Source organism: Calonectris borealis, chromosome 1, assembly GCF_964195595.1.
Source record: "Calonectris borealis chromosome 1, bCalBor7.hap1.2, whole genome shotgun sequence".
Classification (NCBI taxonomy): domain Eukaryota; kingdom Metazoa; phylum Chordata; class Aves; order Procellariiformes; family Procellariidae; genus Calonectris; species Calonectris borealis.
Genome location: NC_134312.1, coordinates 79,272,133 through 79,292,518, shown reverse-complemented (window position 1 = coordinate 79,292,518; position 20,386 = coordinate 79,272,133). Strand labels below are relative to the sequence as shown.

At 37.5% G+C, this 20,386-nt stretch overlaps 1 protein-coding gene across 1 annotated transcript in view; it reads right to left on the bottom strand.

Moving 5' to 3' along the window:
- Window positions 1–20,386, bottom strand: part of ATXN10 (ataxin 10) — a 106,227-nt gene that overhangs the window by 18,984 nt on the left and 66,857 nt on the right. The gene's annotated exons all lie outside the window — the stretch shown is intronic.

Genomic DNA, 20,386 nt, shown 5'->3' with positions numbered 1-20,386 from the left:
ATGTCTCATGCAAGAAATACGTAAAAACATAACAAGGATGTTTGTTCCATCAAAAATATTAAACATGTTACCAGATTTACTGTGCAATTTATGTTATTATCAGCAGTAAGTATCACAAAATAGTAACACAAGCAGACATTAATTTCACATTTTCCTTCATTTAGCAAGTGTTTGACTGAGGCATTTTCTATGTTATGCTTCTCACACTGTGCCAGAAAAGCTATGCTTATTGACAGCTCACGCTTGCTTCCAGAAGGAAGAACCACGAAAAACTACTGAGTGAAAAAAACAGGAAAAAAAAGTTGAAAAATACATATACACATGCACACAAGTTAGCATGGGGCCACGTGTCTTCTGTATCTTCTGTATCTACGCAACCTTCAAAAGCAGTGTCTTAGCTGTATGTACCTAAGCACAAATTCTTTATATCAAATGAGAGCCACTAACTTTTTTCCTTTGATAATGTGTTCTTATGTTATTAGCAAACCAGGAAAGAGGATGTCTGTCATTTTTTATTTTCTACATATAGACACACATGTGAATTCACAAATTACACCAATACATTTGTGTGTGTGGATGAGACAATGTATAATCCTAATAGACTCATACATACATACACACCCACATTACCAAGAACTCAGGACAAGCTGACAATAAATAAGTAGCATAATTACCTTAAGGAAAGTATATTCCATAAGAAATTTATCCAGACTTCTAAGGTACACAGTAACACCATACATCATCATGCATACTTATAGCTTTAGAAAGTGTTACATATTTAAATGAAAATCTGTTCTAAATTATCTGCAAAATTTCAGCCTCAGAAACACCTTCTTAAGACATGTAAGTATTTATTAAATTACAAAAGTAGTTTTAAAAAGACTTGAGAGCATGAGGATTAGTTGTTTATATTCTTATACCTGTATATTATTTATATAGTTTAAGCCATCCGGACACGGTCCTGGGCAACGTGACCTGCATTTAAGCAGGGGGGTTGGACAAGAGGTGCCTCCAAAAGTCCCTTCCAGCCTCAACCATTCTGTGATTCTGCGATAGCCAAACCATACTTGTCCAAATCTTAAATTCTTTAATTCCTTAAAATTTAATTTCAAACCAAGAACTGGTGGGCAAAGGAATTCAGACAGAACATCAATTTAGGTTGTGGCTTGATGATGGGATTCTCTCTTCCATCTTTTTTGTCCAAAATAAGATACGTTTTTATGTACAACAAATCACAAAGTTTACACTGCAGGATGGATCAGTTTTCTGAAATGCAAGTTCTACGTAAGAGAGGACAGTTGGTAGGAGGAGATTTAGATGTGAAATCCAAATCCAAATCAGACTATTGATCAGTAAAACCGAATTCAGAGACAAATCTGAGCACAGCCCTCTTATAAGTTCCTTTTCAGATAATCTTATTGCAGAGTCTCAAGCTATAACATGAGAAAGTAACAGCAACAGAGACAGATACACGAACAGGCACGGCTTACATGTAAGAAAAGCAAAGAGCATTGCTAGCTTTTGAGACCTAACTGGTACATCTGTGTTAACATGCATAACTACACCTACATGAAATACAGTTAACGCAAGTTTTAAAATATCCATTCTTTCCACAAAATTTTTGTGTGTTTTCCAAAGGTCATGCATCATATATGATGTCATACTTCAAAGCTTGAACAAACAGTGACCCTTCTGTAATACAGTACTTGCGCGTGCTTGGGAAACCTTAGTTCTTTGATTTTTACGCTGTAGCCAAACTCTGATATGCCTACAATGTTACCTTTTATTTTCCATCAGTGAAATGCTGAACAGTACAAAATAATCTAGATTAAGTGCTGTCAACTGAAATAAACCACGCAATCTGTTCCAGTTCGATTCAAATGAGACGTTCGGTTAACAGATCAAGTAAGTATTCAGGGAAAGTAAAATTTTAATTAAAATCCACACATGCTTCAAAAAGTTACTGTGGGAATATAATGAGATTCCTTCAAAGTTAAATGGGAACAGAAGCAGCAAACCACAGCCTTAGTGATACCTTAACATAAAAAACAGTTGCTAACTACCACTGCCTTACACACCCACTAAGAGTCTCTTGAACAGCATATAATTAAACTGTACATATAATTTGACCAAGTTAGGTATAGTTTTTGTCACCAGTACACCAGCTTTAGTATGTCACCTGTGATTTACTACACAGTGAAATGAGGCAAGGAAAAGAAATCTTACCATATACCCACCCAAGACAAATCTATATACTTCTCAGAAGACTCGTGAGGCGAAGAGCTCCGATTCCTAAGCAACCACTGCTACAGAAGTTCCAGTCCATGCCAGCTGTTCATGAACCACCAGTGATCCACCGAAACAGCAATTTTATGGTAACCTAAAATCCATGCCAGTGTACTGTAATAATCTGGCCTGCAAAGTGAGCCAGTTCAGTAATTGCTCTGCATGTAGCCGCGCCATTTCTGCAATGAGTGTGCCACAGATAGTTGAAGGAAGGAATCACTGTCCCCCACCAGGCTGCCCCACTTGCATGCTGAGAGTCTCTCAAATCTTCTCACTCTCATCTGCCTGTAATCTCCCATACCAACAGATTTTGTAAATATCAAGAAACCATCACCCTAGGTCTCAACCTCTTACACAGATTTACTGGAACTACACTGCCCAATACAAAGAGGTTAGTGAATTTTTCCAACTAATTATTGGCCTCAGAGTTTTTCCTTTGAAGAGAAATGTCTGCACTTAGTGCAGACTAAGGCAGTGGACCTTTTGCAGGGATCTTCTGCAGGGCTTGGGAAAGCAGTTAATATTGCACAAGCCCCAAATCTCACTTTAAATAAGGTGCAAAAATATCCTGGGAAGAGAACATGTAGTGGCTGGTATGAAACTGGCTGTAATCCATCCAGATTTTGGAAGAAATTAGAGACAGAAACTAAGGAATAGGACAGTTCTGGTGTCTGTCTTCTAAACGTAATTGCTCATATTGGCTTGTGTTATAAAAGATCACTAAACCTATTCTCCATTTACATTACTCATGACAGAGCTGACCAATAACAGGGAACTGCACTGGACTGTAAAAACCTACAAGGTTATCTTATTATGAAGAACTACAATGCTTTATTCTGAACTACACTGCAACAATAAATGAAGCTGCAACATATGTGTAGGCTGAAATCTCAACCACATTTAAGTTAATTACAAAGGTTACTTAAGACAAGTTAAAAATTAAAAACATACATCTCTGCGCTAGTGATGTCTAGTGCTTCAGTCAAGTCAGTAACAAAAATTTTGCCCTAATGTTACTGTGTCAGCTTCTGAAGCTGTTTTCTAAAAAGCAGAATGATAGAACTTCCAGCATTCTAAGGCAGGTGTCCGTCTCCGCCACTTAAGAAAGATAACTTTCACAACACAGCTTTATATTTCTGTCCCACTTGTTTTCTGTACTTGCCTTTGAAACATAATGAAGATCGGTATCATGCCTGTGAGACATTTAAATGTATTACACTTAAAAGAAAATGCTTTCCCCAGTGACAGTGTGACTGCTAGGTTTTTTCCTCTTTCTCTGCATCTGGAATTTAATAATCTATTCCAATTACTTAACCCAGACACTGAACAGAAGTCCATGTAGGCAGAGACGCTTTATAAATATTAAAGAAGAGCCTATGACAGTGACCAGCCCAGACCATATATGCCCACTGTTTTCACGGCCAAGGAACAATGTAGTGTTTTATTCAGATGGTTTGGGACAAGTGAGTCCTGAGGAAAAAGCTACGCTTTTTCTCTTGATAACCAATGAAAATATTCAGACCAACATTAAAGCTTTTATGTTATCTTATAGACTTCACATTTATTGACCAATATATAAATAAGGTAACTAGCATAATTAAGGATATTTGCCTGAATAGAACTACCTCCAATAATCTCCCAGTATTTTCTTATGAATTTCACAGAAGTAATTATCACTAACATAATCATTCACAGCAGAACAAAGAGAAAGTAGAAATTAACAGTAGATGGTTTCTTGAATCTCCCCCTCTAGCAGCAATGGAGCCAAGCTCAGGGGTAAGAATGCAAATTCTCCAAGCATGACAGTGCTTGTTGCTGAACAAGAAATCTGCATACATCTAGCAAAATGCAACTACAATCTCCAGGTCCAGCAACTATACAGACAGTAACAGGAAAGCCTCCAGCAAAAATAGTCTCTTCAAAGAATCATTAACACTTCAGGCATTAGAAATATTACCTAGTCAACTAAAAGAATAATATTATGCAAAAGATACACTTATGCCTTTATATTATAACAGCTTGAACGTAAATTGTTCTTCTACCAGAATGCAACTGAATCTCAGTCTCCAATCAATGCAGAAGGTAGAATTAGAAATGTGTTTGTTTCAGCCACAGAAATATTTCTCTTTCCTAGAAGTTTTATTTGGTGTAACTGTAGATAAGCAAAAGGAAATGCGTTCTCACAAATAGAAGTGGACTACTAATAGTTTGAGTAATCAAAGTTGCTAACACTTGCTCTTCTTTCTACATGTTACTGACAAGTACATTGACATATAGAAAGACAAATTTCTAGTTTAAAAAGTGGTTGGGAGGGGAAACACATACTCTAGAAACAAGTCAAAAAACGGGAACAAGTAGGAGCCATTTATATGGAAAAACTCCAGATATGACATTCTTTACAGATCACCAGTTTCCTACCAGAGAAAAAGTCTGTCTCCAACCACGTTTAGCCCCAGAGTATTAAATTTCAATTCGCATTATGGAACTTAAAAGAAAAAAGGTTTCTGTGAGCAACAAAACTGGCAAACTTCACATTTTTATGGACTTAGCTCCTCCACTTCACTCTTTGCAATGCTCCTAATTCTGTCACACAGCTAAAAGTGTTGAAAAACACACAAGTAGCATCACATGCTTCATAGATACAGGTGTGCTGCTCAGTTGCCAAACATCAGCCTTAGTTTGTAGTGGATCAGGGATTAAGCTGCCACTACCCAACTTCCCCTCTCAGGAGCACTACTTTGGGTTTCTCATTTACCCGTTTGCTGACTCTCATGAGGCAAAAAGTAGGAGTATAACAATATTTCTGATACCCATATTTCTCTGACAAATTTGATTTAAACTGGCTAATGGATATAAAAGCTGGAGGAGGTAAAGTAAGGGAGAAGGGGAAGAATAACACAGCCGGAATGGCATGACCACAGAAAACGTAAAGAACGTATTAAGGTCGCAGAAAACAAACCTATTGACTATATTTTCTGTTTTCTCTTAGTACCCTAGATTACTGAAGTTATTATCTTTCAACATACTTCTCAAGAGCTGAATCATCAAGATATTAACATCCATCTTACATGAAACAACAGCATCCTAAGCTGTATCAACAGCAGCATAGCCAGTAGGATCAAGGGAAGCAATTATTCTCCTTGGTACTCATTAGACTGCAACCTACTCAAGGGGCTGAAGCTACGCCATGTGAAGAGAGGTTGAGGGAACTTGGTTTTTTTAGCCTGGAGAGGAGAAGGCTTCAGGAGAAACGGATGGCAGCCTTCCCATATCTACAAGGAGCTTACTAAGACGACAGACTCACAGTAGTTTAAACAGAGAACAATTCAGTCATAAAAATGAAACTGAGAAGGTTCTGACTAGATAGAAGGAAAAATTTTTTACTATGAGGATATGGAGCAGGTTGCCCCCAGACACTGTGAGCATCTTGGAGGTCTTCACGACTTGTCTAGATAAAGTCCTGAGCAACCTGCTCTGAATTCAGTTTTGAGCAGGAGGTTAGACTATAGACCTCCCAAAATCCTTTCCTGCCTGAATGACAGTGCGAGTCTAACACTTTTCCATCTTACTCCAAGAAAAATGAAAGGGCTAAGACCACGCAAAGAAGCACATAAGTCCATTCTTTTCCTCACATTAGTTGAAGACCAGATTCTTTCTACCCTAATACGACCTCTTCTTGGTTATAAAGCTGGAAAAAGTTGTCAGAAACAATTTATCAGAGTATGTAACAAACGAAGAGTTCTAGAAAAAAACAGCTTCAAGGAATAAAGTGTGGTCTATTATCTACATCCAGGAGGACGAGAAGTAATGCGCCTAGCGAACAGAACATTCACATTACACATTCAGAAAATATTTTTAACAGTAATGGTTAGTCAAGCACTGCAATACACTGAAACAAGAGTCTTAAAGACTCCTGAAGCAGTCTACACTATTTCAAGTCTCCACAAGTGACCTGACAGATCTTAACCATGAATACTCTAACCAGTCCTGCTCTGGACAGGTGAATGGTTATGACCCTTTGAGTCCCTTCTGTCTCTAAGTCTGCATGACTTTCTCAGACAGAAAGTCATACTAGAATAAATCATGCCAAAGAAAAGTTTTTTGTTGCCAATCTTTGGTCATCATTAAAGATATGTTTAAGTCTTATTCCTTCTGAATGTACCACATGAGGACTATATAATGATTACGTAATGAGAAATATATCCTTCTGGCCCTGCTACCAACAGGAGTCGGTTTTCCTCAAAGACCTGCTCAACAAGATAGGTAATTAGTAATTAGACATCTGGGCAGAATCCAGCATTTGAGTAACAGAGCAGCTTAATAAGAGTAGGAATATGTCAACTGGTTAGGTTCACAAATTGGCTCCTCTGCAGCTATGATGGTACTGAAAAATATTATTTCATTTTGTTCATTTGTGAGTCTCAGTTTTGGGATTTTTTGTTTGTTTTTCCAAGCAGAAGAAGTGACAGGAGACACACAGGAGATTCTACTTCAAAGGACGAAAGAACACTTTAATGCCTTAGTGCTAGTGGATTCCTAGGTCTACTGCAGACTACAGGCACTTTGGCTTAGAATAGAGGCAGCTGTGGCTTGCGGCAATCAAGTCTATTATTGGAGTTCACCACATCCTGCAGATCTACTGAAATACTTGTGGACAGAGGCTCCTTTCTCCAGGACATCATAGCAGACTTGCTTAGCTAGTTTGAGAGCTCCTTGCACCAGCGTGAATGACTTTGAGAGCTAAGAGAGATCTTTATGTCTATTTCAGTCAAGGCAGTGCTCCCAGAATACTCTTCCATCTACTACGCTGTTTAGGTAAGCATGTATTATACATTTTAATGTTTGAAATTCAGAAATCACAGCAACAAAACTTGTTGCTCCTGCTACATTAATTTCAAATGCATTCTCCGTCTTTCAGCATTATTTCCCAGAGAGACGTGAGGTTTATTTCAACTCTCCCAAAAGAGGTGACTTGCCTCTTTCTGGGACATAAAATAATTTAAAAAAAAAATCTTAGAATCTAAAAGTGGGATTGCTTTGTGATGTCCTGAAATGCTCTGAAGAGAATTGGTTTAGAAGATGAAGGTTTTGGCCTTACTGAGGGCGAAGGGAAGAGAACAGAACAGGAAGGTACCAAGCACACAAGCAGGACTGAGCCAAAACAAGCAGAAGCTAGAGTGTCCAGCTACTAGAAGAGGGTAACAAGCCATCTCAGTTGCTGAATAATTTTTTCCACTAGTCTTTCCAAGAGCAAAACACAGGAGTTTCCAGCCATTGAGATGATAATATAAACACTTGAGAATTCAGAATAAGTTCCCGCAAGAGACAGTAACACAATTGGTTCATTTGTTTTTTAAACAATTCAGCTTTCATCATTCACTTATTTACAGTTCCTGAAACAGAAACCACTTTTCAGTAAAAAATAGGTGCTGCTATAAGGATCAGGCTCTTAGCTCTTTTTAGGCTTAGATCTGCTACGTAACATGGATAAAGTAAAGTCCAACACAAGACGGATTTTGCTTGAAACACCCAGTATTTGCTAATCCGGTCTTTGCCTATCCTGGCAGCAGCAGTAAGAGAAAGCAATGGTGCTAAGCATCATCCAGTATTAAACCCCTGAGCTTTATATCAGTTGAATTTGTACAAATTTGCATCAACAGAGTATGTTTCCCTACTTCTAGTCACTCACTATCTTATTCTCAGTCCACTAAAACCAGTAATCAGACGGTCTTAGTTTGCTGATTTTCAAATCATTGTTATAAAAGAGGTTCTCTTTTTTTTTTTTGTTTACCAGAAAAAAAGAAAGTTAAAGGAAATTAAATGTAAAAATTAGCTATGTGATTAGAACTGGGCTGAGGACACAACTTATACAAGATCATCAAAATTTCAAAATTGTATTTTGTTCCAAAGCAGAGTGAAAACTGAAGACTTCAAATTACTCCAAAGTTCTCAGAAAATAGAGAGATAAAGGTCGGGTAAGTCACGTGATTCATTTCAGCCATTATAATCACCACTGCAATAGGAAGTTCCAAGTCATTCTGGCAAGCTGCCACTGTTTTGGTGGCTATGGTATTTTCTTCTTCCATGTCAAGCTTAGCAAAGCATTTTAAGCATCTCTGAATTAAAATAGAGGGACTTTGTTTTGTTGGTTGTGTGTACTGGGTTTTTTTTTTTTTAGCACAGGGCATGTGTTCTTTTCAGTTTCACATTTTATGTTATGTTGGCATAGCTTTCCTTCTAGAACAAAATTTCAGGCATTCCATAAAATATCCCAATTTTGAAAATCATTGACATTGACAGAAAAACAGATTACCACAGAATGTTTCTGTTGAAGATTTGCTCATTACCGTTCTACACATGATCACACACTCTTCTAGCCAAAAATCCGCACAGCAGTCTTGTGACTCTCTATTAACCTCTTCACTCTATTACTCATGCCAACTTTGGTACTCACTTCATTTCTCCCCCAACAGCCTGCACACCAGCTTTGCTGCTACCTTCTCTCAATATTCCAATTGCTCCTTGAAACCCAGTTCAGCTGAAATATCCCCCAAAACCGCCAGCTGCTTACAACTTTGAGTGAGTGGGAATGGAAAAGGAGAAAAAGCAATTCAAATTCATACCCTCTTTTGATGAATACGCACCCTCACTAAGGCCATGTGTCATCACTCTGCCACCTTACTATTATATTCCAAAATTGTTTCCACTCCCAACATCAGGGATTACAACTCTTCCTCGGAAACTTCTGAATTCAGCAAACAAAAATAAATGCCGATCAGATGTTCTGTGCTCTAATGACGACTTTTGTTGTGTCCAGCATTACTTAGCAATCTTCTTTTATTTCACTTTGAACCAAGGGTTTAAAAAACCTCAATGTCAGTCATATAAATTCATCTGTGGCAAAGACTGCAACACACAATACTCCAATGATGAAAATAACGTGTAAGAAAAGATCTAGGATGATTTCAAAACATACAATGATTTGTGCTGGTGATCGGTGCATTTCATGGTAGAATGCTGCAGCTAAATACAACACCATGCCACACTGAACTGCAGCACTTGGAGTGCACTGACAGACTCAAGACTAAAAGCAAAGTACACAACCACCCAAGTGGCGGCAGTTTCCCATAATTCCCCAGTTTCCTATTGCAATTATGAAGTGACTTTAGTAGTGATAAAATTTGTTAAGGAACTGTAAATAAGAAGTTATTGAGTATATTTTTATCACCCCAAACTTCACAGCCAAGGGGTGGGATGGGGGAATAAAAAAAAGGGGAAAGCTAGTAGGCCTGAAGATTGAAAACAGCACATACGCATTATTAATGGCATTCACTATTCTCTGTTTCCACATTCCCTCGTATGCAGAGCTTCCAAGACTTTAGTGACAGGTCAAAGAACAAACCATTAATTTTCTAGTATGTGTGTAAAGGACGTACACTCTATTACATGTTAAGTATAAAGCTCTCCTTGATGATAATTACATTTTTCACTAGGTTAAAGCATAGCAAAATAAAGCAAGTGTTTCAGGAAAGGACTGTAAAATGCCCTTCTACAGAAATGGTAAATGGTAGACTGCGGGACCCAGCTGACTACTAAAGCTGGAAGACAGTTTAATGGTGTTTGCTGCTTGTGTTTTAAATCACAGCAGTCAGGGAAGCCTTCAGAAGCCTGCAGCCAGCCATACACCTCCATCACTTAGTACCGCAGTAAATAATACTTCTCACTGAGCAATGCCAATTTCACGCTCCATTTTATATGAAATGTTACATTTTCCAAGAAACATATAAACAACAGAACTACGGTCCTTTCGAAAGAAAAAAACCCAAATCTTGCAATTACAATAATTGCTTTGTTTCAGGACTAACAGACACGGTCTCAATTTACTGCAGCGCAATACGTACAGCTTACTGGGATGGTTTCAAAGGAGGTTAATGCAGGTACAAATCAAGTCTTGAGTTGGGAGGAAAGAAGCTTTAGACATACACCATTCTGCTAAGACTGAACAACTTTTTCCTTTATGATACCTTCAAGTCACAGAGTATTCTTCATCCAAAATAGAACAAGGGGCATGTCATTTCAAATACAAAGCCAGGCAAGTACGCTTTCTTTCATTTTTCAAAAGTAATTAATTGGCTTCCTTTTTATTTTATAATCCTGTACAAAATATCAATCCTGGTCTAAGTACCTCCCTGTAAAGCCCTTTGATTTCTTCCTCCAAGTCATTTTATAACCGAATTCAGTACAATTTTTATTTATTCAATGCTCAGTACACAAATAAATCCCAACAACTTTCACCGGAACATTCAGGAAAGGTAAGAAAAGGTTGAAGTTTTCAGCTTAACTTCGTAATGAGGACTAGGTCCTCTTTTAAACATGATCAAACACCAAGCTGCTTTCAGTCCTCTTTCACAAGCTCTGTATACTCAGCTATCAGTTTCTGCCCATATTACCTAGAAGAACAGTGATTAAAACCTACCACATTTGCTTCATATGTAGCAATAACAGACTGACTGACAGGTGCTGGGGTTCACATATTTAAGTTGCTTATGTCTCTTTTTGGTATTGTGTTTTTGTAGAAAGCATCTACTGCAAAGTAAAACAAATTGTTTGTAAGCAGTATCAAAAATAAGAAATTACCATAAATTAAGTGATTATAAAATGAGCAGAGTAACTTTTGGTTCAGTTTAGCATTGTTTACAAGTCAGACTGAACTTATTTCTTCATGACTGAAATAATGCCACAAACTACTTCAGCTACATTTTTACTAAAGACAACTATAGTCACACATTTTATCAATAAAAAAATGTTGTGGTTAAGAACTTTGCCTGCAGAAGATACTCTCTTGAAAACTGAGTATCCCAGACAGACTAAATGATTTCTCACACACTGAAACCAAACATTAAAAGAAAACAGAAGACTTTCATTCACATATTTAAAAGATTTCATAATGCAAGAGAAGCTGTGGCATAAGAGAAACACTTTTCTATGGAAAAAGTGTTCCAATACATTACGAGAGGCTTTATTCACGTGAACAATCAGTAATATGATGTGTCCGTTCTTCTCACTTTATGGCACCCTGTGAAAAATGATGACTATTTCAACAAATGTTATTTTATAAATTTGATTTTTTAAAAATCAAATTTGGTTTGATTTCTCATCAGCTGTGTCTTACATAAACTAGTCATTTAATCAGAAGCAGGGATATACTAATGAAGGTGTTTTGAATTGCCAACCTATTTTGGAGTGGCTAGCAGCATTGTATGCTAATATGAAACTTGGAAAATATCAATGTACTTGAAGACGACAAACCAGCCTTTTCTGTTGTTTAAAGAGAAAAATATTAGCCTAAGGTTTGTAAACCAGTATAGTTGCATTAAAGTGTTATTCTTTATCAGCTTAGCTAAATAAGTGGGGGAAAATCCCTGTGCACTCATACTATTCAGGCATTTAATGTTTCTCACATAGCAGAACAAAACAGGTTTTCCTTTGGTTTGGGGTCTTTTTTACAGCTTTTATACAAACAGAACCAAATCCTCAACAATTCCAGGACTTTGCTAGTAATGGTGTTTCATTTTTAAGTGAAAAAGAAGTCTGAATGTTGATCCCTTAATGACTGTTCATCGTTCTTGATACTTGCAACCCCATTTGCTAATGTAACTGCAGTTAAAAATAACTGCTAGAGAGTTTTCCCACTGACAATCATTACAAAGTGTGATTCTGGTGGCATAAAGTTTTCATAACTTTTCCATTATCATTTCAGACAGTCCCAAATTGCCAATGGCAAACCACGCAAGGATTCAGAAAGCCAGCCAAATTATACTCTAGGTTACACTAGTGCAATAGCTCACTTGGCCCCTTCCAGCAGTTATCTACAAACACACCAATATGTAAAAGCAGAATAAATCCTTGCACCTTACACTACACCTCCATGACAGCTGGGAAATCAGTTATCAAATGACATAGTCCACTTGCTTCATAATCCAGCTCAACTGCATTCTGAAATGCCACTGCCGACTCCAAATACCTATTCCCTGGAGCACCCTTTGACAAACATATAAATACAATACCTAACAAACCCCTCCTGCAGGTTGAGAGCTATCTGTGTTTTGAAAACTATTTTCAAGGAAAACAAACTACTGAAAAGGTTAGGAACTAGAGAATGTCATTAGGTTAATACAGGAGCAGGGCATAGCAGCTTCAAAATCATGTGCTGCAATTCAGGAGATCTGCAAATGAATTAGCAATGAGTTCTCAAAGGTTTATCTACACAGAACATTATGAGGTGGGGGTCTGTCTCCATGGCCCAAGCCAATGGGATCCAAGGTCTAAGTCCTCTTACTGTGATCAAAATAAGTACAAGAATCATTACAGGAGATGCAGAACATAGGGTTGAAGGAAGGAATCATCAACCTCATCTTAGGTGAACAATACACTAGTGAAGTCTGAAGGCTTCTAATTGCATTAGTAAGAGATGCAGAGCTGGGATGCTGGGCTTCAGTGCTGGCTTGTGGTTGCCCTTTCTTGCTGTACTTTTTGGACGGTCCCTGAGGGGCTCATGACAACTAGCACTCCTCTGGACATTCAGGAAGGGCTAGGTAGGCTATGGGCTCTTCCCAAGGAGAGGTATGGGAAAGGTAGTTCCGTGATTTGATTTTGGTAGGGGGAAGATGAAAGGTGACGGAAGAGAAGCCCATAAAGGAGAATTCTGTCATGCGGATGTGAGCCATGCCAAACTCTGCAACTTGCCCTCCAGGCTAGAAATGGTCCCTAACACATTTTACTTGCTGTACCCACTAGGGACTGGCCCAGTCCTCACGTGACATTGACTGTGTTTCTTTGCTGACGATCCAGACTTAAAGAAAGTTGAGCAATTGTTCTCTGCATTTACCTGAAATTCTAAGAATACGCATTTTCTTTTAATGATTCACCAAGCATAACCTTTGCACAGGATCAGATTCTCTTATTAAGATAAATTTAGCCACCTTGTTGAGATTAAGATCAACTTTACATTTATAAAACACAAGAATCCTGATGTTGTGATTTATATGTCTATAAAAGCCATATATTTAGTATGCATGATATACAATAACTCAGGTATGCATGCACTAGCACTAAATTTCATGCTGAAAGCTTGCTAATGCCTCAGGCTATTGAGCGAGATGATACATGAAGCTGTACATAAGGAGATTGCATACTAGTTTCTTAATTTACTTCTAAATTACAACTACCAGAGGTTTTATTGCGTATTTGTGTCTCTAAATGTCTTGCTGTCTGGTAAATACAACTGCAGGTATGAAAGGAAAATTCCCAGCTTCTAGCTGAACACATATATCCATGATGAACAGAATTCTAAGTTTTTAAATTTGTAAAGGTGTTGTTCAAATTGTTTTAAAAATTCCATAATTAATGTATCCTCTTATATGGTCAATTTACATGAAAAAATTATTGTGCGAAACAAGACGTGTATATACGCCCTCAGGCACTAAGCCAACTGCTTATAAAATTTTAAATATTCTGTTTAGCTTCATTTATATCGTTATTTCCTTTCTTGCAACAGATCATTAATTTGATTATAGGTCTGCATCCATAAAGTCAAGACTGCAGGTTCTAACTGAAAACTAGAAAGAGTTCTTGTTTCAAGACACAGTTTCATTACTCTACATTAAGTATATATATACACCATGTTATTAAAACTTCATTAAAGAAAACCTACACATACACAGCAACTCTTCCTAGCAAGTCTGTTAAAAAAGATCTCATGTGAACAGAGCTGGAGGGTACATTTCAGTAGCTGAAATTTGTACCAAAATAAAACATATTTTTAAAATTCTTAAGATTGAGAAGTCGCTATTTTTTATTACTTTTTTTTAAAGAACAAAGACAACTTCTATAGGAGTTTATTAATAAACACTGTTTTCTTTGAAGTTGATTTTCAAAGGGACAGGTCGACACTTTTATAGAAAAGCCTGCAGGAGCAGGTTGACAGTAATGGTGGGTCAGAAGGTGAGAGGAGACAAAGCGTTGAATCAGAATCTCAATCAGCTGCCACCAGATTGATCGACTGTAAGGGCATTAAAAAAATGACATTTTTACTTTTAAAATAAAGAAAGCATTTTAAAGTTTTTTTTTTTCCTCAGCAGCTACAAATTCTAAAAGCACTTTCAAAAAAATGCATTAAATGGTAAGGTGCTAATGAAATTGTATGACTCAAGAGCTGGAATTAAAAGAAGGTATTCCCAACCACCAAATACTTGGATTGCAAGTTCCAGAAGAACTGGCAGTAGTGAATGTCCTCTCAAATTGCATCAGCTTCTCATGACTGGAGCTGTGGGGAACAGGCAGAGCTGAGACAACTACATAGACCTGGTTGGAAAATACCAAGGTAGTGATGTCTAATTAAGTTCAAGGGAACATAAGTTCGATGCAAGTTCAAGGGAATTTACCAGTTTATTATTAATTTTCACTGAACTGTTTCCATTTTTGTTGCAGACAAAACACTTGCCTGAAATAACCTCTTCAATATTTCCAAAGCCAAATGCACAACCTTAACTTTGCTGGACTAAAGGTTGAAGGGATTTTTAGAAAAGTTGGAAACTGGTCTATGGAAAATTCCAAGCCCTGAACAGCTCCATGGGTAGCACCCCTCCTTTTCTAAAAGGACAAGAAAAAATTGATTTGGAGGTAAATGTTGCAGTTTTCCCTTACTAAAACTCAACAGAAATGTCGCCAACTTCAATATGAATTCACTGAGCTCCATAACTGTGTTCTAGAACAGCAATTTCTAGACAAAATCTAAATCCTTCTTATTTTGTCATAGGTAAGATTTAATGCCAAACCAAAGCAGACTGTAATGCTAAAACAAAGAAAAAGAAAGCAAGCAACTCAATGCTTATTTTAGTTTGTTAGTTTTAGAATACAAAAACTTTTATTTTCTCAAGATGAAGCTAATCCTCATATTAAGTCCAGTTTCAATATTTCACTTGAAATATCAGTCAGACTGTAATAATTTAAAAATATTAAAGCAACCTGAAATATTGCACGTATCACCTCAAAAATTATTAGACTGCAATGAAGCACACTGGCTATTTTTACTTTAGAGGCAGTCAGCTATCTAACATTTTTTGTTACACTTAAAAGCAGCAAAATCGTATTTCTGAAGTTACACAAGCAGAATGAATCTCAAACTCAAACGAACATACTGCAACAGCCTTGGTTATACCCATTCATATTGCAAATAGATCCCTTACACTGGGTGTTCTGTTCCTCAGGAAACCATCATCAGGGGAATATAGTTTCCACGGTTTGTATCATATCTAAATTGCACAGTGGGATACATACATTGTTCAAGACTCACACATTTTTGGCATTCGAAGTTTTCAAAGTACTGCTGGCTTGCAAAGTAAGATTTTTCAGCCTCTGTAAATTCATATAATTTATGTTCATATGAAATTTTTCATGTATCAGTGTTGTTTTTCTTTTTTCCTTTTCACATCATTAAGACCGGTCCATAGGTCATTTTTTAACAAAGTTCATTGAGAGATGCCAAAAGACAACATCTTGCCACCAATGAAAAAAAGATTTAACAAGGTACATAAAACTTTTTTTTTTTTTAAATTTAACAATGAAACTTTTTTCCCAGAAATGGAACAAAAGTTATGATTCTTACTCAAGAGATTAATTAGTCTCATATTTGAAAATCTCTTTCAGAGTATATATGAGTAATACAATCTAAACACTGCTTGTGGGAAGATTAGTAAATCAAAGATGTACAACGCAATTAGTTTCAACGAAAAATAACACTCATCTTCTGTATTTTTTCCAAAGAAGCCCACGCACAGTAGTATATTGAAACAACTGATCAGTTTGTGTGTGTGTATGTATATACATAGATCTAGGGATGTATGTATGTATGTATTAGAACCATAGCATGGTTTGGTTAAAGATCATCTAGTCCAACGCCCCTGCAATAAGTAGGGACATCTTCCACTAGACTGGGTTGCTCAAAGCCCCATCCAACCTGACCTTGAACACTTCCAACAAGAGGGTATCCACAACTTCTCTGGGCAATCTGTTCCAATGTCTCACCACCCTCACAGTAAAGATATTCTTCATTATGTCCAATCTAAACCTACTCTCTTTCAGTTTAAAACCGTTGCCCCTTGTCCTTTCACTACAGGCCCTGGTAAAAACTCTCTCTCCATCTTTCTTATAAGTCCCCTTTAAGTATTGTAAGGCCACAATAAGGTCTCCCCAGAGCTCCTCTCAGCCTGTCCTCATAGGAGAGGCGTGCCAGCCCTCTGACCATTTTCATGGCCCCCTCCTCTGGACCCGCTCCAACAGGTCCATGGTTTTCCTGTGCTGGGGCCCCCAGAGCTGGACGCAGTACTCCAGGTGGGGTCTCATGAGAGCAGAGTACAGGGAAAGAATACCTCCCTCGACCTCCTGGCCACACTTCTTTTTCATGTATATATTTATATAGTATATACACATGCAGGTGCCTATATATGTATATAAAATATACACATACACACATGCCTATATATATATAAAATTATTACAGATGGTAAACCAGAAAATAGCTGATTTCTAGTGATTATTAATTTCCCTATTCCCTAGAAGTATGGAAAATATTCAATTTCATAAATGAGGACAATGAACAATAATACAAGAACACTTTGACAGAAAGGCTGTATCTGCAATTTCAGAAACAAATTGTTACAAGTGTGTGGGTTAGTGGTCAAAGTATATGCAAAACAAAGTAGAGGTCTCTTCTGTACCTCCTCCTCAGATCACTAAGCTTTTACACCGACAGGACATTTATGATAACCCACCAGAATGATTACATATTATTATACTGAACTTCCATTTTGCTTTATCTTGCAAAGAATGACTTTGGTCAAAACCATCCCTTATTTGTGTATCACAACTGCCAACAGTTTCTATACCTATTTTAGCCATTTGGAACCTGCACACAGACATTTGTTTTCTCTCAATCCTCAATCAATGGCAAAAAAGTGCATTTCAGAATTTCAGACTGTGACGATGCATTTGAAAATTTACTAAGTCAGTCTTGGAGACGAGGATTGTTTGGGCATACTATGTTTGTATTATCACTTTTCTTTTCCAAGCCCATAAACCCTGCTAAAGTCCACAGGAGCCTGTATCAGTGTCTGGAAGGTGGATAAACAGATGTGCAATGTTGTTGTCTGTCCAGTTGCTCTCTCTCATACTAAACCCATGGGGATCCCCCACCTGAATATACACTGATTATTAGCAAACACTTGATTTTACCCTACTGAGTGATAACCTTACAAGCAAGAAAAAAAATCACATTGGAGGCTCAGGTTTCTTCTTTTCTTAGAGAAGAGCTTAGCATCAGGATATGTGATGGAAGCAACAAGTCCTGTGCTGTTTTCCAGTGGAAATGCTTGGAGGGAAGATGGAAGGAATCTTGCTAGCAGTCTCTAATCAACTAAAGCTTAATACATACCATCACCTTAGCTTTTGCAAATCTAGCTCATTCTGCATTTCACTAACAGCAGAGGATTAATTCAACGTCTTTTTGGTGCTCTGACTTTCAGCACAGAGATCACTTGACATAGTACTTTGATGTTGCTCCCACTGCTACAGTATCTAAATAAAAGCAGTGCTCCATTCAAGAAACTTAAACTAAAACCCAATTGTTTTTCCAGTGTCTTTACTAGATCTTTGGTCAATGTCCCTTCGAAATCCTTCCAGCAAACCACTTTTGCCATAACAAACTGAACAAGCCTGATTGATTCAATTATGATGTGTGAACTTGGAGACAGGCGGTTTTAAACATTTAAATGCTCATTAATGAGGCAATTTTTATCTTTGCCACTTCTTTATGGGAATACTGAGCCTTTTTGATTAAAGAATAGAAATTCTTCAAAAAGCACAGTTAAGGTGAATTGCCAAAATAAAGATATCAAGACTGTAAAGGGAATATTATTAAGTCTGTTCTCCCTCAAAACACAGACAGAGGCTCCTCACTATTTATGAAGTCCTTAAACAATGTGAGAACTGAGATATTTTTCCAAAATCTTCTTAGAGATTACAAGAAGTTTTCCTCTCTTCATCTGTTCTACCACTGCATAGAAAAAAGAAGGCATGAAAAGCTAAGGAGGTTTCTTCCAATCATTGGCTGTTGATAGCAAGGAGATTAGATAATCTATAGTTAATAAAAAGGACGCAAAAGTGATCACCACTTATTTTTATATTATTGCAGCCCTCTAATATCGGTGCTCTTCAAAGATTCTGCATTTCAAGCAGAAAAGATAACTGAATGGAATCCTCCAAATAAGAGCTGAACAGGCAGAACCTTTGCCTACATGGGCACGTGCATCCTCATTTCCAGTCCCCCTCCCTCCTCCCCACATGCAAACGAACATGCACATGTTCACTTAGTGAAGACAATACTTAATACCTACTCTGTGACAGTGTGCTGTGGAAATCTCTCTCGAATGTCTTGTTGAAGAACAAAAGAGCGAAATGCGGACATGGTCAATACTGAATGCTAACTAGAATGCACTCTGGTGCAATAGTATTTTATTAAACCTTTAGCAAAGGGCAAGGAAGGACTTTGGCTTTCATAATAATCTTTTGTAATTCTGCCTCCTCAGAATCATCTATTCGTGTTTATTATTCATTCCTAATAAATATCTCAATTAATTTATCAGAGTTGACACAAGCATTTCCTCAGTTAGCATTAATGCACAGTTGTAGTACACACTTCTCTTAACTTTTAAAGAACACCCTTCAAATGTTCAAATGCCTAAAATGAAGATTTTTTTGCTGCTATTTTTGACTTACAAAGTAGATTAGAAATTAAATTTTTACCAGAACAAGACAAATACAGCACATGGACTGTTGGTGTAATTGCTCATTTAGGAGAAAAAAAGAAGTTTTTTTTAGCATTGTATTTCATACTCTTTAATTTTATGTTAACTGCTACCACCAGCAAAACACAATAAATGTAGAAAAATCAAGCCACTGCAGAGTCATTTAATGTCCTCATTTGCTTATGTAGGATCAGAACTATTTTCCAGGTCTGAAATAGGCATTTTTCCTTTTACAAATCTGGATGATGTAGGAGCTCTACAGAAAACTTTGAAACTTCCCAAGAAACAGGAAAGGTCAAGCTCCAGTATCCAGACATTTTAGTATCAACACTCTCTACAATATGTGAGGTACCCTTTTTTGGTGACATATTTAGAAGCTTGGTAATAAATAAGTGAAAAGAAAACAATTCCGTTTCTGTTGGAAATGGTGCACAATTTCACCAAACTCATTTCCTCTATGACCTAACATGCTTATGACATGCAGCAAAAACCAGGCTAACCACTCAACCAGGTAGACCCTCACTGTCTAACAGAGCACAATTAAAAAAAAAAAGAAAAAAAAAAAAAAAGGATGGGGATTTCCACCCCCTTCTCCCTCTCCCCCGCCTTCTGGTTCTGCAGCCTTTAAAAATGAGGCTATCCAAGTACTTTGGTTCTCTTTGGGCACGGACATCACCAAACTTCACTCAAGCTTGCGCTGAACAGCAAGGAGCAGAATAATGCAGGCTCTACAATTTAGAACAAACAGCATCACCCAATGGCAGAAATTCAAAACTGCAGATGACAGTCACTGCAGTTTCCTTTCTCTTCCCAAAGACAAAGAAAAACAGGAGAAAGGGGGGAAAACACCTAAGAAAACAAAATGCTCGGTCTCCATCCGAAGACTAGGTGCTCTGATACAGCCTCACGTGCTTCAACAAGAGTTTTAGCAAACAATTTTCAGGGCTGGTATAACAGAAGTTATACTGGCTCGAAGGCACACAGGCAAAGAGAACTGAAGGCTCACAGCTGCTTTGTTGATAAAGCAAACCCAGGCTGAAGCCTGCAAGACATTATACCTCTACTAACCTGATGACGGGCTGCCACAGGAGTGGAAGGAGTTAAGTAACTGAACCCCACTGGACACCAGATTTCTGTAAGCACATTTGTAAGCTTCTGTCTAGCCCAATGCTTTTCTGATTTTGGTGGGAAAGTTAATATCAGGACTCAGTGGCATGCGTTCAGCACCCTGCTTGCTG